The 17,500-nt window shown below is 46.3% G+C and overlaps 12 non-coding genes across 12 annotated transcripts; all 12 read left to right on the top strand.

Annotated features, from left to right (window-relative positions):
* Nucleotides 1-269: 269 nt before the first annotated feature.
* Nucleotides 270-388, top strand: LOC140575658 (5S ribosomal RNA). Its single transcript, XR_011980928.1, has one exon. It is a non-coding gene; the product is annotated as a 5S ribosomal RNA (ribosomal RNA).
* Nucleotides 389-1,659: 1,271 nt separating this feature from the next.
* Nucleotides 1,660-1,778, top strand: LOC140575703 (5S ribosomal RNA). The gene has a single exon (XR_011980969.1). It is a non-coding gene; the product is annotated as a 5S ribosomal RNA (ribosomal RNA).
* Nucleotides 1,779-3,157: 1,379 nt separating this feature from the next.
* Nucleotides 3,158-3,276, top strand: LOC140576229 (5S ribosomal RNA). The gene has a single exon (XR_011981453.1). It is a non-coding gene; the product is annotated as a 5S ribosomal RNA (ribosomal RNA).
* A 1,379-nt stretch (nucleotides 3,277-4,655) lies between these two features.
* Nucleotides 4,656-4,774, top strand: LOC140575914 (5S ribosomal RNA). The gene has a single exon (XR_011981167.1). It is a non-coding gene; the product is annotated as a 5S ribosomal RNA (ribosomal RNA).
* A 1,389-nt stretch (nucleotides 4,775-6,163) lies between these two features.
* LOC140576228 (5S ribosomal RNA) lies at nucleotides 6,164-6,282 on the top strand. The gene has a single exon (XR_011981452.1). It is a non-coding gene; the product is annotated as a 5S ribosomal RNA (ribosomal RNA).
* Nucleotides 6,283-7,661: 1,379 nt separating this feature from the next.
* Nucleotides 7,662-7,780, top strand: LOC140576421 (5S ribosomal RNA). Its single transcript, XR_011981635.1, has one exon. It is a non-coding gene; the product is annotated as a 5S ribosomal RNA (ribosomal RNA).
* A 1,380-nt stretch (nucleotides 7,781-9,160) lies between these two features.
* Nucleotides 9,161-9,279, top strand: LOC140576226 (5S ribosomal RNA). Its single transcript, XR_011981451.1, has one exon. It is a non-coding gene; the product is annotated as a 5S ribosomal RNA (ribosomal RNA).
* A 1,379-nt stretch (nucleotides 9,280-10,658) lies between these two features.
* Nucleotides 10,659-10,777, top strand: LOC140576402 (5S ribosomal RNA). The gene has a single exon (XR_011981617.1). It is a non-coding gene; the product is annotated as a 5S ribosomal RNA (ribosomal RNA).
* A 1,379-nt stretch (nucleotides 10,778-12,156) lies between these two features.
* Nucleotides 12,157-12,275, top strand: LOC140576364 (5S ribosomal RNA). The gene has a single exon (XR_011981581.1). It is a non-coding gene; the product is annotated as a 5S ribosomal RNA (ribosomal RNA).
* A 1,380-nt stretch (nucleotides 12,276-13,655) lies between these two features.
* Nucleotides 13,656-13,774, top strand: LOC140576225 (5S ribosomal RNA). The gene has a single exon (XR_011981450.1). It is a non-coding gene; the product is annotated as a 5S ribosomal RNA (ribosomal RNA).
* Nucleotides 13,775-15,163: 1,389 nt separating this feature from the next.
* On the top strand, nucleotides 15,164-15,282 carry LOC140576224 (5S ribosomal RNA). Its single transcript, XR_011981449.1, has one exon. It is a non-coding gene; the product is annotated as a 5S ribosomal RNA (ribosomal RNA).
* Nucleotides 15,283-16,662: 1,380 nt separating this feature from the next.
* Nucleotides 16,663-16,781, top strand: LOC140576223 (5S ribosomal RNA). The gene has a single exon (XR_011981448.1). It is a non-coding gene; the product is annotated as a 5S ribosomal RNA (ribosomal RNA).
* Nucleotides 16,782-17,500: the final 719 nt, after the last annotated feature.

The raw sequence follows: 17,500 nt of genomic DNA, 5'->3' as shown, positions 1-17,500 counted from the left end.
AAGGCCGAGTCTGGCGGCCGGCGTTAGCCTTTGTTGCTGAATGTTCAAGTGTCAGCCAAAAGAGCAAGTTTTGTTGTTTTATTTTTTTTGTGAAAAGAGAAGGAGGACAGGAGAGAGCAATGAAATGTGTGATTGGTTTGAATGAGCTTGGTGGGGTTGCTTTGGAAGTAAGAAAGGAGGGCGAGTAAATGTGTGTCCCCTGTAGTGTGGAAAAGGCAGCCGTCTTTTGCCGCATGCTTATAAATAGGCTGAGTGGAAGCAGTGCTCTCGCTTACGGCCATACCACCCTGAGCACGCCCGATCTTGTCTGATCTCGGAAGCTAAGCAGGGTCGGGCCTGGTTAGTACTTGGATGGGAGACCGCCTGGGAATACCAGGTGCTGTAAGCTTTTGCCATCCTCAAGCACTTACATGCACATTCTTTCACTTGCTTTTCTTACTTTTACTCCATCTTACTTTACGCTTTCACAAATCTACAACGCATTACCCTTTCTTTTACATGTACGTCCTTGTGTTACATTTCATACGGTCTTTGGAGTCTTCAGAGTCGAAACATTTCAGCGTCAGATGCCGTTTAAGCCCACCTGCATGGCCTGCCATGGGATGGAAACCAATCAGTTGTAGTTTGGCTTAATTATAGCCAGTTGCTCTCAAAACAAAACACTGGAAAATATTCAACAAGAACTCTGTGGAGGGAATGCTGTGGATAAAAGTAACCCAAGCCTGCCAGTAGGGGTCAGTGTACGTTTGAGGAAACTGACAACATGGGGGGGAAAGTCTGTTACAGGATGTCAACGCAGAGCAGAACTACAACCAATCACAGTTACAGCTCATGGGTGGGACAAGCCCAATATTTGCTGTTAAAAACAAACAAACAAACAAAAAAACACCTGCTAATTTAAGTCATGGGCCGCCATTCATGGGTCCCCGTTCTCGTTTCGGGGGGCTGATTTCCAGTTGTATTGAGTTTTTTTAAAATTCTCCTCCCAGACCTGCCTGCATCTACAACAGTTGTTCTTTTGTCCCCCTAAAGCTTCACAGAGCTCTTTGAACTTGACATGGCGACGCCACTTCCCTAAGTCAAAAGGCTGGCTGGCCCACTCAGCCCGAGCCTGCTTCACCGGCATCCCTGCGACTCGCAACTCACCTCAGAGCGATGCTTCGCCCGGCGTGCTAGCGTGAGCTTTTTTCTTTTTTTTTTTTTGCCCGGCTTCCATATTGGTAGGAAGTAGCCTCTGCATTTATCCCGTATTCCTGTTGTACCTTAGTATGTGGAATTTAGGGGTGTAAATAAAAGGAGCCAAGACAGTTGAGAAAGATTTGTGATTTTGTAATTGTCCCGTTTCACAAGCCCATTCGACTCATGTGGCTTATGTGACTTTTATGTTGACAAGGCCGAGTCTGGCGGCCGGCGTTAGCCTTTGTTGCTGAATGTTCAAGTGTCAGCCAAAAGAGCAAGTTTTGTTGTTTTATTTTTTTTGTGAAAAGAGAAGGAGGACAGGAGAGAGCAATGAAATGTGTGATTGGTTTGAATGAGCTTGGTGGGGTTGCTTTGGAAGTAAGAAAGGAGGGCGAGTAAATGTGTGTCCCCTGTAGTGTGGAAAAGGCAGCCGTCTTTTGCCGCATGCTTATAAATAGGCTGAGTGGAAGCAGTGCTCTCGCTTACGGCCATACCACCCTGAGCATGCCTGATCTCGTCTGATCTCGGAAGCTAAGCAGGGTCGGGCCTGGTTAGTACTTGGATGGGAGACCGCCTGGGAATACCAGGTGCTGTAAGCTTTTGCCATCCTCAAGCACATTCTTTCACTTGCTTTTCTTACTTTTACTCCATCTTACTTTACGCTTTCACAAATCTACAACGCATTACCCTTTCTTTTACATGTACGTCCTTGTGTTACATTTCATACGGTCTTTGGAGTCTTCAGAGTCGAAACATTTCAGCGTCAGATGCCGTTTAAGCCCACCTGCATGGCCTGCCATGGGATGGAAACCAATCAGTTGTAGTTTGGCTTAATTATAGCCAGTTGCTCTCAAAACAAAACACTGGAAAATATTCAACAAGAACTCTGTGGAGGGAATGCTGTGGATAAAAGTAACCCAAGCCTGCCAGTAGGGGTCAGTGTACGTTTGAGGAAACTGACAACATGGGGGGGAAAGTCTGTTACAGGATGTCAACGCAGAGCAGAACTACAACCAATCACAGTTACAGCTCATGGGTGGGACAAGCCCAATATTTGCTGTTAAAAACAAACAAACAAACAAAAAAACACCTGCTAATTTAGATCACTTACTTAGGTCACATTAAAGCAACACATCACGAAAGGGAGTGAGCCGTGGGGCAATAACAGCACCGTTTCGTCACAGCCGTGATGTTTATTTCACCGTTACACGCAACCTCAAGTCATGGGCCGCCATTCATGGGTCCCCGTTCTCGTTTCGGGGGGCTGATTTCCAGTTGTATTGAGTTTTTTTTAAATTCTCCTCCCAGACCTGCCTGCATCTACAACAGTTGTTCTTTTGTCCCCCTAAAGCTTCACAGAGCTCTTTGAACTTGACATGGCGACGCCACTTCCCTAAGTCAAAAGGCTGGCTGGCCCACTCAGCCCGAGCCTGCTTCACCGGCATCCCTGCGACTCGCAACTCACCTCAGAGCGATGCTTCGCCCGGCGTGCTAGCGTGAGCTTTTTTCTTTTTTTTTTTTTGCCCGGCTTCCATATTGGTAGGAAGTAGCCTCTGCATTTATCCCGTATTCCTGTTGTACCTTAGTATGTGGAATTTAGGGGTGTAAATAAAAGGAGCCAAGACAGTTGAGAAAGATTTGTGATTTTGTAATTGTCCCGTTTCACAAGCCCATTCGACTCATGTGGCTTATGTGACTTTTATGTTGACAAGGCCGAGTCTGGCGGCCGGCGTTAGCCTTTGTTGCTGAATGTTCAAGTGTCAGCCAAAAGAGCAAGTTTTGTTGTTTTATTTTTTTTGTGAAAAGAGAAGGAGGACAGGAGAGAGCAATGAAATGTGTGATTGGTTTGAATGAGCTTGGTGGGGTTGCTTTGGAAGTAAGAAAGGAGGGCGAGTAAATGTGTGTCCCCTGTAGTGTGGAAAAGGCAGCCGTCTTTTGCCGCATGCTTATAAATAGGCTGAGTGGAAGCAGTGCTCTCGCTTACGGCCATACCACCCTGAGCACGCCCGATCTCGTCTGATCTCGGAAGCTAAGCAGGGTCGGGCCTGGTTAGTACTTGGATGGGAGACCGCCTGGGAATACCAGGTGCTGTAAGCTTTTGCCATCCTCAAGCACATTCTTTCACTTGCTTTTCTTACTTTTACTCCATCTTACTTTACGCTTTCACAAATCTACAACGCATTACCCTTTCTTTTACATGTACGTCCTTGTGTTACATTTCATACGGTCTTTGGAGTCTTCAGAGTCGAAACATTTCAGCGTCAGATGCCGTTTAAGCCCACCTGCATGGCCTGCCATGGGATGGAAACCAATCAGTTGTAGTTTGGCTTAATTATAGCCAGTTGCTCTCAAAACAAAACACTGGAAAATATTCAACAAGAACTCTGTGGAGGGAATGCTGTGGATAAAAGTAACCCAAGCCTGCCAGTAGGGGTCAGTGTACGTTTGAGGAAACTGACAACATGGGGGGGAAAGTCTGTTACAGGATGTCAACGCAGAGCAGAACTACAACCAATCACAGTTACAGCTCATGGGTGGGACAAGCCCAATATTTGCTGTTAAAAACAAACAAACAAACAAAAAAACACCTGCTAATTTAGATCACTTACTTAGGTCACATTAAAGCAACACATCACGAAAGGGAGTGAGCCGTGGGGCAATAACAGCACCGTTTCGTCACAGCCGTGATGTTTATTTCACCGTTACACGCAACCTCAAGTCATGGGCCGCCATTCATGGGTCCCCGTTCTCGTTTCGGGGGGCTGATTTCCAGTTGTATTGAGTTTTTTTAAAATTCTCCTCCCAGACCTGCCTGCATCTACAACAGTTGTTCTTTTGTCCCCCTAAAGCTTCACAGAGCTCTTTGAACTTGACATGGCGACGCCACTTCCCTAAGTCAAAAGGCTGGCTGGCCCACTCAGCCCGAGCCTGCTTCACCGGCATCCCTGCGACTCGCAACTCACCTCAGAGCGATGCTTCGCCCGGCGTGCTAGCGTGAGCTTTTTTCTTTTTTTTTTTTTGCCCGGCTTCCATATTGGTAGGAAGTAGCCTCTGCATTTATCCCGTATTCCTGTTGTACCTTAGTATGTGGAATTTAGGGGTGTAAATAAAAGGAGCCAAGACAGTTGAGAAAGATTTGTGATTTTGTAATTGTCCCGTTTCACAAGCCCATTCGACTCATGTGGCTTATGTGACTTTTAGGTTGACAAGGCCGAGTCTGGCGGCCGGCGTTAGCCTTTGTTGCTGAATGTTCAAGTGTCAGCCAAAAGAGCAAGTTTTGTTGTTTTATTTTTTTTGTGAAAAGAGAAGGAGGACAGGAGAGAGCAATGAAATGTGTGATTGGTTTGAATGAGCTTGGTGGGGTTGCTTTGGAAGTAAGAAAGGAGGGCGAGTAAATGTGTGTCCCCTGTAGTGTGGAAAAGGCAGCCGTCTTTTGCCGCATGCTTATAAATAGGCTGAGTGGAAGCAGTGTTCTCGCTTACGGCCATACCACCCTGAGCACGCCTGATCTCGTCTGATCTAGGAAGCTAAGCAGGGTCGGGCCTGGTTAGTACTTGGATGGGAGACCGCCTGGGAATACCAGGTGCTGTAAGCTTTTGCCATCCTCAAGCACTTACATGCACATTCTTTCACTTGCTTTTCTTACTTTTACTCCATCTTACTTTACGCTTTCACAAATCTACAACGCATTACCCTTTCTTTTACATGTACGTCCTTGTGTTACATTTCATACGGTCTTTGGAGTCTTCAGAGTCGAAACATTTCAGCGTCAGATGCCGTTTAAGCCCACCTGCATGGCCTGCCATGGGATGGAAACCAATCAGTTGTAGTTTGGCTTAATTATAGCCAGTTGCTCTCAAAACAAAACACTGGAAAATATTCAACAAGAACTCTGTGGAGGGAATGCTGTGGATAAAAGTAACCCAAGCCTGCCAGTAGGGGTCAGTGTACGTTTGAGGAAACTGACAACATGGGGGGGAAAGTCTGTTACAGGATGTCAACGCAGAGCAGAACTACAACCAATCACAGTTACAGCTCATGGGTGGGACAAGCCCAATATTTGCTGTTAAAAACAAACAAACAAACAAAAAAACACCTGCTAATTTAGATCACTTACTTAGGTCACATTAAAGCAACACATCACGAAAGGGAGTGAGCCGTGGGGCAATAACAGCACCGTTTCGTCACAGCCGTGATGTTTATTTCACCGTTACACGCAACCTCAAGTCATGGGCCGCCATTCATGGGTCCCCGTTCTCGTTTCGGGGGGCTGATTTCCAGTTGTATTGAGTTTTTTTTAAAATTCTCCTCCCAGACCTGCCTGCATCTACAACAGTTGTTCTTTTGTCCCCCTAAAGCTTCACAGAGCTCTTTGAACTTGACATGGCGACGCCACTTCCCTAAGTCAAAAGGCTGGCTGGCCCACTCAGCCCGAGCCTGCTTCACCGGCATCCCTGCGACTCGCAACTCACCTCAGAGCGATGCTTCGCCCGGCGTGCTAGCGTGAGCTTTTTTCTTTTTTTTTTTTTGCCCGGCTTCCATATTGGTAGGAAGTAGCCTCTGCATTTATCCCGTATTCCTGTTGTACCTTAGTATGTGGAATTTAGGGGTGTAAATAAAAGGAGCCAAGACAGTTGAGAAAGATTTGTGATTTTGTAATTGTCCCGTTTCACAAGCCCATTCGACTCATGTGGCTTATGTGACTTTTATGTTGACAAGGCCGAGTCTGGCGGCCGGCGTTAGCCTTTGTTGCTGAATGTTCAAGTGTCAGCCAAAAGAGCAAGTTTTGTTGTTTTATTTTTTTGTGAAAACAGAAGGAGGACAGGAGAGAGCAATGAAATGTGTGATTGGTTTGAATGAGCTTGGTGGGGTTGCTTTGGAAGTAAGAAAGGAGGGCGAGTAAATGTGTGTCCCCTGTAGTGTGGAAAAGGCAGCCGTCTTTTGCCGCATGCTTATAAATAGGCTGAGTGGAAGCAGTGCTCTCGCTTACGGCCATACCACCCTGAGCACGCCCGATCTCGTCTGATCTCGGAAGCTAAGCAGGGTCGGGCCTGGTTAGTACTTGGATGGGAGACCGCCTGGGAATACCAGGTGCTGTAAGCTTTTGCCATCCTCAAGCACATTCTTTCACTTGCTTTTCTTACTTTTACTCCATCTTACTTTACGCTTTCACAAATCTACAACGCATTACCCTTTCTTTTACATGTACGTCCTTGTGTTACATTTCATACGGTCTTTGGAGTCTTCAGAGTCGAAACATTTCAGCGTCAGATGCCGTTTAAGCCCACCTGCATGGCCTGCCATGGGATGGAAACCAATCAGTTGTAGTTTGGCTTAATTATAGCCAGTTGCTCTCAAAACAAAACACTGGAAAATATTCAACAAGAACTCTGTGGAGGGAATGCTGTGGATAAAAGTAACCCAAGCCTGCCAGTAGGGGTCAGTGTACGTTTGAGGAAACTGACAACATGGGGGGGAAAGTCTGTTACAGGATGTCAACGCAGAGCAGAACTACAACCAATCACAGTTACAGCTCATGGGTGGGACAAGCCCAATATTTGCTGTTAAAAACAAACAAACAAACAAAAAAACACCTGCTAATTTAGATCACTTACTTAGGTCACATTAAAGCAACACATCACGAAAGGGAGTGAGCCGTGGGGCAATAACAGCACCGTTTCGTCACAGCCGTGATGTTTATTTCACCGTTACACGCAACCTCAAGTCATGGGCCGCCATTCATGGGTCCCCGTTCTCGTTTCGGGGGGCTGATTTCCAGTTGTATTGAGTTTTTTTAAAATTCTCCTCCCAGACCTGCCTGCATCTACAACAGTTGTTCTTTTGTCCCCCTAAAGCTTCACAGAGCTCTTTGAACTTGACATGGCGACGCCACTTCCCTAAGTCAAAAGGCTGGCTGGCCCACTCAGCCCGAGCCTGCTTCACCGGCATCCCTGCGACTCGCAACTCACCTCAGAGCGATGCTTCGCCCGGCGTGCTAGCGTGAGCTTTTTTCTTTTTTTTTTTTTGCCCGGCTTCCATATTGGTAGGAAGTAGCCTCTGCATTTATCCCGTATTCCTGTTGTACCTTAGTATGTGGAATTTAGGGGTGTAAATAAAAGGAGCCAAGACAGTTGAGAAAGATTTGTGATTTTGTAATTGTCCCGTTTCACAAGCCCATTCGACTCATGTGGCTTATGTGACTTTTATGTTGACAAGGCCGAGTCTGGCGGCCGGCGTTAGCCTTTGTTGCTGAATGTTCAAGTGTCAGCCAAAAGAGCAAGTTTTGTTGTTTTATTTTTTTTGTGAAAAGAGAAGGAGGACAGGAGAGAGCAATGAAATGTGTGATTGGTTTGAATGAGCTTGGTGGGGTTGCTTTGGAAGTAAGAAAGGAGGGCGAGTAAATGTGTGTCCCCTGTAGTGTGGAAAAGGCAGCCGTCTTTTGCCGCATGCTTATAAATAGGCTGAGTGGAAGCAGTGCTCTCGCTTACGGCCATACCACCCTGAGCATGCCCGATCTCGTCTGATCTCGGAAGCTAAGCAGGGTTGGGCCTGGTTAGTACTTGGATGGGAGACCGCCTGGGAATACCAGGTGCTGTAAGCTTTTGCCATCCTCAAGCACATTCTTTCACTTGCTTTTCTTACTTTTACTCCATCTTACTTTACGCTTTCACAAATCTACAACGCATTACCCTTTCTTTTACATGTACGTCCTTGTGTTACATTTCATACGGTCTTTGGAGTCTTCAGAGTCGAAACATTTCAGCGTCAGATGCCGTTTAAGCCCACCTGCATGGCCTGCCATGGGATGGAAACCAATCAGTTGTAGTTTGGCTTAATTATAGCCAGTTGCTCTCAAAACAAAACACTGGAAAATATTCAACAAGAACTCTGTGGAGGGAATGCTGTGGATAAAAGTAACCCAAGCCTGCCAGTAGGGGTCAGTGTACGTTTGAGGAAACTGACAACATGGGGGGGAAAGTCTGTTACAGGATGTCAACGCAGAGCAGAACTACAACCAATCACAGTTACAGCTCATGGGTGGGACAAGCCCAATATTTGCTGTTAAAAACAAACAAACAAACAAAAAAACACCTGCTAATTTAGATCACTTACTTAGGTCACATTAAAGCAACACATCACGAAAGGGAGTGAGCCGTGGGGCAATAACAGCACCGTTTCGTCACAGCCGTGATGTTTATTTCACCGTTACACGCAACCTCAAGTCATGGGCCGCCATTCATGGGTCCCCGTTCTCGTTTCGGGGGGCTGATTTCCAGTTGTATTGAGTTTTTTTTAAATTCTCCTCCCAGACCTGCCTGCATCTACAACAGTTGTTCTTTTGTCCCCCTAAAGCTTCACAGAGCTCTTTGAACTTGACATGGCGACGCCACTTCCCTAAGTCAAAAGGCTGGCTGGCCCACTCAGCCCGAGCCTGCTTCACCGGCATCCCTGCGACTCGCAACTCACCTCAGAGCGATGCTTCGCCCGGCGTGCTAGCGTGAGCTTTTTTCTTTTTTTTTTTTTTGCCCGGCTTCCATATTGGTAGGAAGTAGCCTCTGCATTTATCCCGTATTCCTGTTGTACCTTAGTATGTGGAATTTAGGGGTGTAAATAAAAGGAGCCAAGACAGTTGAGAAAGATTTGTGATTTTGTAATTGTCCCGTTTCACAAGCCCATTCGACTCATGTGGCTTATGTGACTTTTATGTTGACAAGGCCGAGTCTGGCGGCCGGCGTTAGCCTTTGTTGCTGAATGTTCAAGTGTCAGCCAAAAGAGCAAGTTTTGTTGTTTTATTTTTTTTGTGAAAAGAGAAGGAGGACAGGAGAGAGCAATGAAATGTGTGATTGGTTTGAATGAGCTTGGTGGGGTTGCTTTGGAAGTAAGAAAGGAGGGCGAGTAAATGTGTGTCCCCTGTAGTGTGGAAAAGGCAGCCGTCTTTTGCCGCATGCTTATAAATAGGCTGAGTGGAAGCAGTGCTCTCGCTTACGGCCATACCACCCTGAGCACGCCCGATCTCGTCTGATCTCGGAAGCTAAGCAGGGTCGGGCCTGGTTAGTACTTGGATGGGAGACCGCCTGGGAATACCAGGTGCTGTAAGCTTTTGCCATCCTCAAGCACATTCTTTCACTTGCTTTTCTTACTTTTACTCCATCTTACTTTACGCTTTCACAAATCTACAACGCATTACCCTTTCTTTTACATGTACGTCCTTGTGTTACATTTCATACGGTCTTTGGAGTCTTCAGAGTCGAAACATTTCAGCGTCAGATGCCGTTTAAGCCCACCTGCATGGCCTGCCATGGGATGGAAACCAATCAGTTGTAGTTTGGCTTAATTATAGCCAGTTGCTCTCAAAACAAAACACTGGAAAATATTCAACAAGAACTCTGTGGAGGGAATGCTGTGGATAAAAGTAACCCAAGCCTGCCAGTAGGGGTCAGTGTACGTTTGAGGAAACTGACAACATGGGGGGGAAAGTCTGTTACAGGATGTCAACGCAGAGCAGAACTACAACCAATCACAGTTACAGCTCATGGGTGGGACAAGCCCAATATTTGCTGTTAAAAACAAACAAACAAACAAAAAAACACCTGCTAATTTAGATCACTTACTTAGGTCACATTAAAGCAACACATCACGAAAGGGAGTGAGCCGTGGGGCAATAACAGCACCGTTTCGTCACAGCCGTGATGTTTATTTCACCGTTACACGCAACCTCAAGTCATGGGCCGCCATTCATGGGTCCCCGTTCTCGTTTCGGGGGGCTGATTTCCAGTTGTATTGAGTTTTTTTAAAATTCTCCTCCCAGACCTGCCTGCATCTACAACAGTTGTTCTTTTGTCCCCCTAAAGCTTCACAGAGCTCTTTGAACTTGACATGGCGACGCCACTTCCCTAAGTCAAAAGGCTGGCTGGCCCACTCAGCCCGAGCCTGCTTCACCGGCATCCCTGCGACTCGCAACTCACCTCAGAGCGATGCTTCGCCCGGCGTGCTAGCGTGAGCTTTTTTCTTTTTTTTTTTTTGCCCGGCTTCCATATTGGTAGGAAGTAGCCTCTGCATTTATCCCGTATTCCTGTTGTACCTTAGTATGTGGAATTTAGGGGTGTAAATAAAAGGAGCCAAGACAGTTGAGAAAGATTTGTGATTTTGTAATTGTCCCGTTTCACAAGCCCATTCAACTCATGTGGCTTATGTGACTTTTATGTTGACAAGGCCGAGTCTGGCGGCCGGCGTTAGCCTTTGTTGCTGAATGTTCAAGTGTCAGCCAAAAGAGCAAGTTTTGTTGTTTTATTTTTTTTGTGAAAAGAGAAGGAGGACAGGAGAGAGCAATGAAATGTGTGATTGGTTTGAATGAGCTTGGTGGGGTTGCTTTGGAAGTAAGAAAGGAGGGCGAGTAAATGTGTGTCCCCTGTAGTGTGGAAAAGGCAGCCGTCTTTTGCCGCATGCTTATAAATAGGCTGAGTGGAAGCAGTGCTCTCGCTTATGGCCATACCACCCTGAGCACGCCCGATCTCGTCTGATCTCGGAAGCTAAGCAGGGTAGGGCCTGGTTAGTACTTGGATGGGAGACCGCCTGGGAATACCAGGTGCTGTAAGCTTTTGCCATCCTCAAGCACATTCTTTCACTTGCTTTTCTTACTTTTACTCCATCTTACTTTACGCTTTCACAAATCTACAACGCATTACCCTTTCTTTTACATGTACGTCCTTGTGTTACATTTCATACGGTCTTTGGAGTCTTCAGAGTCGAAACATTTCAGCGTCAGATGCCGTTTAAGCCCACCTGCATGGCCTGCCATGGGATGGAAACCAATCAGTTGTAGTTTGGCTTAATTATAGCCAGTTGCTCTCAAAACAAAACACTGGAAAATATTCAACAAGAACTCTGTGGAGGGAATGCTGTGGATAAAAGTAACCCAAGCCTGCCAGTAGGGGTCAGTGTACGTTTGAGGAAACTGACAACATGGGGGGGAAAGTCTGTTACAGGATGTCAACGCAGAGCAGAACTACAACCAATCACAGTTACAGCTCATGGGTGGGACAAGCCCAATATTTGCTGTTAAAAACAAACAAACAAACAAAAAAACACCTGCTAATTTAGATCACTTACTTAGGTCACATTAAAGCAACACATCACGAAAGGGAGTGAGCCGTGGGGCAATAACAGCACCGTTTCGTCACAGCCGTGATGTTTATTTCACCGTTACACGCAACCTCAAGTCATGGGCCGCCATTCATGGGTCCCCGTTCTCGTTTCGGGGGGCTGATTTCCAGTTGTATTGAGTTTTTTTAAAATTCTCCTCCCAGACCTGCCTGCATCTACAACAGTTGTTCTTTTGTCCCCCTAAAGCTTCACAGAGCTCTTTGAACTTGACATGGCGACGCCACTTCCCTAAGTCAAAAGGCTGGCTGGCCCACTCAGCCCGAGCCTGCTTCACCGGCATCCCTGCGACTCGCAACTCACCTCAGAGCGATGCTTCGCCCGGCGTGCTAGCGTGAGCTTTTTTCTTTTTTTTTTTTTGCCCGGCTTCCATATTGGTAGGAAGTAGCCTCTGCATTTATCCCGTATTCCTGTTGTACCTTAGTATGTGGAATTTAGGGGTGTAAATAAAAGGAGCCAAGACAGTTGAGAAAGATTTGTGATTTTGTAATTGTCCCGTTTCACAAGCCCATTCGACTCATGTGGCTTATGTGACTTTTATGTTGACAAGGCCGAGTCTGGCGGCCGGCGTTAGCCTTTGTTGCTGAATGTTCAAGTGTCAGCCAAAAGAGCAAGTTTTGTTGTTTTATTTTTTTTGTGAAAAGAGAAGGAGGACAGGAGAGAGCAATGAAATGTGTGATTGGTTTGAATGAGCTTGGTGGGGTTGCTTTGGAAGTAAGAAAGGAGGGCGAGTAAATGTGTGTCCCCTGTAGTGTGGAAAAGGCAGCCGTCTTTTGCCGCATGCTTATAAATAGGCTGAGTGGAAGCAGTGCTCTCGCTTACGGCCATACCACCCTGGGCACGCCCGATCTCGTCTGATCTCGGAAGCTAAGCAGGGTCGGGCCTGGTTAGTACTTGGATGGGAGACCGCCTGGGAATACCAGGTGCTGTAAGCTTTTGCCATCCTCAAGCACATTCTTTCACTTGCTTTTCTTACTTTTACTCCATCTTACTTTACGCTTTCACAAATCTACAACGCATTACCCTTTCTTTTACATGTACGTCCTTGTGTTACATTTCATACGGTCTTTGGAGTCTTCAGAGTCGAAACATTTCAGCGTCAGATGCCGTTTAAGCCCACCTGCATGGCCTGCCATGGGATGGAAACCAATCAGTTGTAGTTTGGCTTAATTATAGCCAGTTGCTCTCAAAACAAAACACTGGAAAATATTCAACAAGAACTCTGTGGAGGGAATGCTGTGGATAAAAGTAACCCAAGCCTGCCAGTAGGGGTCAGTGTACGTTTGAGGAAACTGACAACATGGGGGGGAAAGTCTGTTACAGGATGTCAACGCAGAGCAGAACTACAACCAATCACAGTTACAGCTCATGGGTGGGACAAGCCCAATATTTGCTGTTAAAAACAAACAAACAAACAAAAAAACACCTGCTAATTTAGATCACTTACTTAGGTCACATTAAAGCAACACATCACGAAAGGGAGTGAGCCGTGGGGCAATAACAGCACCGTTTCGTCACAGCCGTGATGTTTATTTCACCGTTACACGCAACCTCAAGTCATGGGCCGCCATTCATGGGTCCCCGTTCTCGTTTCGGGGGGCTGATTTCCAGTTGTATTGAGTTTTTTTAAAATTCTCCTCCCAGACCTGCCTGCATCTACAACAGTTGTTCTTTTGTCCCCCTAAAGCTTCACAGAGCTCTTTGAACTTGACATGGCGACGCCACTTCCCTAAGTCAAAAGGCTGGCTGGCCCACTCAGCCCGAGCCTGCTTCACCGGCATCCCTGCGACTCGCAACTCACCTCAGAGCGATGCTTCGCCCGGCGTGCTAGCGTGAGCTTTTTTCTTTTTTTTTTTTTGCCCGGCTTCCATATTGGTAGGAAGTAGCCTCTGCATTTATCCCGTATTCCTGTTGTACCTTAGTATGTGGAATTTAGGGGTGTAAATAAAAGGAGCCAAGACAGTTGAGAAAGATTTGTGATTTTGTAATTGTCCCGTTTCACAAGCCCATTCGACTCATGTGGCTTATGTGACTTTTATGTTGACAAGGCCGAGTCTGGCGGCCGGCGTTAGCCTTTGTTGCTGAATGTTCAAGTGTCAGCCAAAAGAGCAAGTTTTGTTGTTTTATTTTTTTTTGTGAAAAGAGAAGGAGGACAGGAGAGAGCAATGAAATGTGTGATTGGTTTGAATGAGCTTGGTGGGGTTGCTTTGGAAGTAAGAAAGGAGGGCGAGTAAATGTGTGTCCCCTGTAGTGTGGAAAAGGCAGCCGTCTTTTGCCGCATGCTTATAAATAGGCTGAGTGGAAGCAGTGCTCTCGCTTACGGCCATACCACCCTGAGCACGCCCGATCTCGTCTGATCTCGGAAGCTAAGCAGGGTCGGGCCTGGTTAGTACTTGGATGGGAGACCGCCTGGGAATACCAGGTGCTGTAAGCTTTTGCCATCCTCAAGCACTTACATGCACATTCTTTCACTTGCTTTTCTTACTTTTACTCCATCTTACTTTACGCTTTCACAAATCTACAACGCATTACCCTTTCTTTTACATGTACGTCCTTGTGTTACATTTCATACGGTCTTTGGAGTCTTCAGAGTCGAAACATTTCAGCGTCAGATGCCGTTTAAGCCCACCTGCATGGCCTGCCATGGGATGGAAACCAATCAGTTGTAGTTTGGCTTAATTATAGCCAGTTGCTCTCAAAACAAAACACTGGAAAATATTCAACAAGAACTCTGTGGAGGGAATGCTGTGGATAAAAGTAACCCAAGCCTGCCAGTAGGGGTCAGTGTACGTTTGAGGAAACTGACAACATGGGGGGGAAAGTCTGTTACAGGATGTCAACGCAGAGCAGAACTACAACCAATCACAGTTACAGCTCATGGGTGGGACAAGCCCAATATTTGCTGTTAAAAACAAACAAACAAACAAAAAAACACCTGCTAATTTAGATCACTTACTTAGGTCACATTAAAGCAACACATCACGAAAGGGAGTGAGCCGTGGGGCAATAACAGCACCGTTTCGTCACAGCCGTGATGTTTATTTCACCGTTACACGCAACCTCAAGTCATGGGCCGCCATTCATGGGTCCCCGTTCTCGTTTCGGGGGGCTGATTTCCAGTTGTATTGAGTTTTTTTTAAAATTCTCCTCCCAGACCTGCCTGCATCTACAACAGTTGTTCTTTTGTCCCCCTAAAGCTTCACAGAGCTCTTTGAACTTGACATGGCGACGCCACTTCCCTAAGTCAAAAGGCTGGCTGGCCCACTCAGCCCGAGCCTGCTTCACCGGCATCCCTGCGACTCGCAACTCACCTCAGAGCGATGCTTCGCCCGGCGTGCTAGCGTGAGCTTTTTTCTTTTTTTTTTTTTGCCCGGCTTCCATATTGGTAGGAAGTAGCCTCTGCATTTATCCCGTATTCCTGTTGTACCTTAGTATGTGGAATTTAGGGGTGTAAATAAAAGGAGCCAAGACAGTTGAGAAAGATTTGTGATTTTGTAATTGTCCCGTTTCACAAGCCCATTCGACTCATGTGGCTTATGTGACTTTTATGTTGACAAGGCCGAGTCTGGCGGCCGGCGTTAGCCTTTGTTGCTGAATGTTCAAGTGTCAGCCAAAAGAGCAAGTTTTGTTGTTTTATTTTTTTGTGAAAACAGAAGGAGGACAGGAGAGAGCAATGAAATGTGTGATTGGTTTGAATGAGCTTGGTGGGGTTGCTTTGGAAGTAAGAAAGGAGGGCGAGTAAATGTGTGTCCCCTGTAGTGTGGAAAAGGCAGCCGTCTTTTGCCGCATGCTTATAAATAGGCTGAGTGGAAGCAGTGCTCTCGCTTACGGCCATACCACCCTGAGCACGCCCGATCTCGTCTGATCTCGGAAGCTAAGCAGGGTCGGGCCTGGTTAGTACTTGGATGGGAGACCGCCTGGGAATACCAGGTGCTGTAAGCTTTTGCCATCCTCAAGCACATTCTTTCACTTGCTTTTCTTACTTTTACTCCATCTTACTTTACGCTTTCACAAATCTACAACGCATTACCCTTTCTTTTACATGTACGTCCTTGTGTTACATTTCATACGGTCTTTGGAGTCTTCAGAGTCGAAACATTTCAGCGTCAGATGCCGTTTAAGCCCACCTGCATGGCCTGCCATGGGATGGAAACCAATCAGTTGTAGTTTGGCTTAATTATAGCCAGTTGCTCTCAAAACAAAACACTGGAAAATATTCAACAAGAACTCTGTGGAGGGAATGCTGTGGATAAAAGTAACCCAAGCCTGCCAGTAGGGGTCAGTGTACGTTTGAGGAAACTGACAACATGGGGGGGAAAGTCTGTTACAGGATGTCAACGCAGAGCAGAACTACAACCAATCACAGTTACAGCTCATGGGTGGGACAAGCCCAATATTTGCTGTTAAAAACAAACAAACAAACAAAAAAACACCTGCTAATTTAGATCACTTACTTAGGTCACATTAAAGCAACACATCACGAAAGGGAGTGAGCCGTGGGGCAATAACAGCACCGTTTCGTCACAGCCGTGATGTTTATTTCACCGTTACACGCAACCTCAAGTCATGGGCCGCCATTCATGGGTCCCCGTTCTCGTTTCGGGGGGCTGATTTCCAGTTGTATTGAGTTTTTTTAAAATTCTCCTCCCAGACCTGCCTGCATCTACAACAGTTGTTCTTTTGTCCCCCTAAAGCTTCACAGAGCTCTTTGAACTTGACATGGCGACGCCACTTCCCTAAGTCAAAAGGCTGGCTGGCCCACTCAGCCCGAGCCTGCTTCACCGGCATCCCTGCGACTCGCAACTCACCTCAGAGCGATGCTTCGCCCGGCGTGCTAGCGTGAGCTTTTTTCTTTTTTTTTTTTTGCCCGGCTTCCATATTGGTAGGAAGTAGCCTCTGCATTTATCCCGTATTCCTGTTGTACCTTAGTATGTGGAATTTAGGGGTGTAAATAAAAGGAGCCAAGACAGTTGAGAAAGATTTGTGATTTTGTAATTGTCCCGTTTCACAAGCCCATTCGACTCATGTGGCTTATGTGACTTTTATGTTGACAAGGCCGAGTCTGGCGGCCGGCGTTAGCCTTTGTTGCTGAATGTTCAAGTGTCAGCCAAAAGAGCAAGTTTTGTTGTTTTATTTTTTTTTGTGAAAAGAGAAGGAGGACAGGAGAGAGCAATGAAATGTGTGATTGGTTTGAATGAGCTTGGTGGGGTTGCTTTGGAAGTAAGAAAGGAGGGCGAGTAAATGTGTGTCCCCTGTAGTGTGGAAAAGGCAGCCGTCTTTTGCCGCATGCTTATAAATAGGCTGAGTGGAAGCAGTGCTCTCGCTTACGGCCATACCACCCTGAGCACGCCCGATCTCGTCTGATCTCGGAAGCTAAGCAGGGTCGGGCCTGGTTAGTACTTGGATGGGAGACCGCCTGGGAATACCAGGTGCTGTAAGCTTTTGCCATCCTCAAGCACTTACATGCACATTCTTTCACTTGCTTTTCTTACTTTTACTCCATCTTACTTTACGCTTTCACAAATCTACAACGCATTACCCTTTCTTTTACATGTACGTCCTTGTGTTACATTTCATACGGTCTTTGGAGTCTTCAGAGTCGAAACATTTCAGCGTCAGATGCCGTTTAAGCCCACCTGCATGGCCTGCCATGGGATGGAAACCAATCAGTTGTAGTTTGGCTTAATTATAGCCAGTTGCTCTCAAAACAAAACACTGGAAAATATTCAACAAGAACTCTGTGGAGGGAATGCTGTGGATAAAAGTAACCCAAGCCTGCCAGTAGGGGTCAGTGTACGTTTGAGGAAACTGACAACATGGGGGGGAAAGTCTGTTACAGGATGTCAACGCAGAGCAGAACTACAACCAATCACAGTTACAGCTCATGGGTGGGACAAGCCCAATATTTGCTGTTAAAAACAAACAAACAAACAAAAAAACACCTGCTAATTTAGATCACTTACTTAGGTCACATTAAAGCAACACATCACGAAAGGGAGTGAGCCGTGGGGCAATAACAGCACCGTTTCGTCACAGCCGTGATGTTTATTTCACCGTTACACGCAACCTCAAGTCATGGGCCGCCATTCATGGGTCCCCGTTCTCGTTTCGGGGGGCTGATTTCCAGTTGTATTGAGTTTTTTTTAAAATTCTCCTCCCA

The sequence above is a fragment of the Salminus brasiliensis genome, chromosome 13, assembly GCF_030463535.1.
Source record: "Salminus brasiliensis chromosome 13, fSalBra1.hap2, whole genome shotgun sequence".
Taxonomy (NCBI): Eukaryota; Metazoa; Chordata; class Actinopteri; order Characiformes; family Bryconidae; genus Salminus; species Salminus brasiliensis.
Note: the sequence above shows the minus strand (reverse complement) of the source record. Positions and strands in the feature narration are given on the sequence as shown.